The sequence below is a fragment of the Ixodes scapularis genome, unplaced genomic scaffold (assembly GCF_016920785.2).
Source record: "Ixodes scapularis isolate PalLabHiFi unplaced genomic scaffold, ASM1692078v2 ptg000795l_1___fragment_4___debris__unscaffolded, whole genome shotgun sequence".
In the NCBI taxonomy this organism is placed as follows: domain Eukaryota; kingdom Metazoa; phylum Arthropoda; class Arachnida; order Ixodida; family Ixodidae; genus Ixodes; species Ixodes scapularis.
In genome coordinates, this window is record NW_024610038.1 from 112,981 (window position 1) to 115,670 (window position 2,690).

Here is a 2,690-nt window from a genome sequence, read left to right on the forward strand (position 1 = left end):
TTCTCCGCTTGAGAATGAAAAGGTCTCTAGTGGACTTTTAAGAGATCCTGTTTCTGTAATTTCATGTCAACATACAGACCCAAGTCTAGTGGTCATTGCCAATTTAGGTTAAGTGTCGTAAATCCCGTTGTAACTTTGCAGGTGGCATAAACAGCTCCTAAAACCCACAATTATAAAAGTTTGAGTGGCTTAATCGTGCGCATTAAGCCACGTCGTATCATGCATGCAGGCTTGTATTTTATTAGTAATAATAAAGAAGATACAGCTTCCCCTGCTGCTGCATTTTTTTTCTTTTATAAATTGCGACTTTTATTATATTGCCACCCGCAGAGCCGAGAAGGCAACGCTCGGTCACGGTCTTCTAGAAGATTCCCGGTCATTCTCGCAGCAGACGTAACTTTCCCTCTGCTTTGTTATTCTCGAAAGTGCCAGTTCATCCTCGCCCCGAGAGCGCGACGCTCGAACCTTCCTTGCCGAACTTTCGAGATAGTGACGCACGGTAGATAAGCAACGGCCCGCGACCTTGTCGAGTCAGTTTCAGTCTCGCTAGCGCTCTGTAGTGCCGCCGAATCGCCGCCCGCTTTTCTGCTGCCTCGACGCTCTTCCGTTACTTCTTTTTGTTTGGCACAAGTTCGCCCATTAAACCTTTATTTTCAGTTTACTCTTTTCTTTCTCGTCGCCTTAATTCGTGACAATATGCACCTAATTACATTCAATCCAAAAGGTATAGACTACGTCCCGTTTGCACCTCGAGAACTGTTAAAAACTTTCGGCTCCAGGCGAAAAAAAAAAATAACCTCTCTATGTAGCGAATCCAGATGTAAACGTTTTTAAGGCATAATGCACCATTCATACAGTCGGTGTTTGGCCACCCCGTCGTTTGAAAAAAATTTCGGGCCGCTTTCTCGCCGGAATGTGACGCCTCCGTCATGTTCCGGCATGAAAATATTCGAAGGTTCTCTCAAATGACGGGAAAGCCGTTGTTTTCGAACGAGGGGGTGGCTAATCGCCGGCTGTGTGAGTCAGGCCTTTTGCTTTGTTCATTGTTCTTATAGTAAATGTATAAGAAAAATTCCAATCCACATATTGTGGATGGAATGTAATTGTATTTTTCAGCGTTGAATAACGCGCAAAGCTCGTTTCTCTTTCTCTTGTGGTGCCAACGGTGTAAGCGACTGGACATTTTTCTAATAAATTTTAAGGCAAAATATGAAAAAAAGAAATTGACCAAAAATTGCTATCTTTACTTACGCGTTCTCCGGCTTTTTCAGGTTTCCGCGCACGTTAAGGAACCGGTTTCCGAGGTGGAACGTGTAATCCTTGAACTCGAGTCCTCGGAAGGTATCCATTGCAGCGCCTAAAAAAGAGTGTAAAAAAGACCACTTTTAAATTCGTGTCCTCTCAAACTTTCAATTCTGCCTGCTATTGATAGAAGCATCTTACGTTTGAAAAATAAAAACAACAACCTGCGAGGTTTACGCGCTGTCTTTTCTTTACCTTTAAAACCTGGTACAGCGAGGACTGTCATTGCAGCCGGAAAACAAAAGATATGAGCAGATTTTGTGAGATGATTAAAGTCTACATTTAAAGCTATGCAAGATCATAGTCTCGGAAATATTGATTCTACAAAAAATTTTTTTAATTTAGACATTTTCTATAAACATCTTTTTATGGAATAGCGAGCAATGATAAGTACGTTTTACTTTGGAACAACAAAAAGTAAAGACAACATATCATTGACTACACAACAATATTAAAACTGAATAAGCATGTTCAACTAAGCAGGAAAGGCATAACACCTATCATTTCAGAAAAAAAGAAGCTTCCGAATTAAATACTTTATTCGCTATGTCGTTTTTTCTTATTCATTTCTCTCTTTTGCTTTGGCACTTAGAGCAACATAGCTTTCATAAACAGTTTAACTTTCTAACAAAATGTTAAAATTGAATTTGATTTCATTAGATATTGTGGGAGCCGAGTGTGAAGGACGAGGCAGGGGGCACGCGACAGGCGGTCGGCGGAGAAGTCACGAGCTGGCGCGAGACAGTGCGTGCTGAGCGAGGCTAAAGCTGGGCAGGAACGTTGGATCCGGGCTGCCTGGCCTGGCCCATGGCGAACACTGGAGCGGTCCACCAGCGAGGTCTGAAGCAAGACCGGCGGAAACGGCGAGCCCTGGCCATATGAACTGGGCTATGACGATTCCGGGGTGGTTCCGCAGCGAGACTCGGGCATTGATAGCCCGGGACAGCCAGCCTCCGCACCGCTGGCGTGGGAAAAGCGATCCGCAGGCCTGGACACGGACCCCGACTGTGAGCTCTGATCGACGGGTGACAACAGAGGTCGGCGGTCCCGAACTACCGGCTCTCGACGACGGGCAATCGGGAGGTACAGTAAACTCATTCGCTGTCTTCTCGTGCTATGTCAATCCCTGGGTGACGGGCGGAGCGCATACCGATCGGGCGGTGATCCTTAGCAGAGGGACCTCCGTAAAGAACCCCACAATATATGTGACAATTTCTTTGCTTTTTATTCATGGCTTGATACACATCAAGAGCATTATCTGTAATGATTCCTATATTGGTATTACGAACTTATTTTTTAATCTAAAACGTCGATTTATTCTACATTATTTCATATGTCGTTCTTGTTCTTCGATTCCCCGTGCTCGTCGTCGCTGCCGATCTAATCCG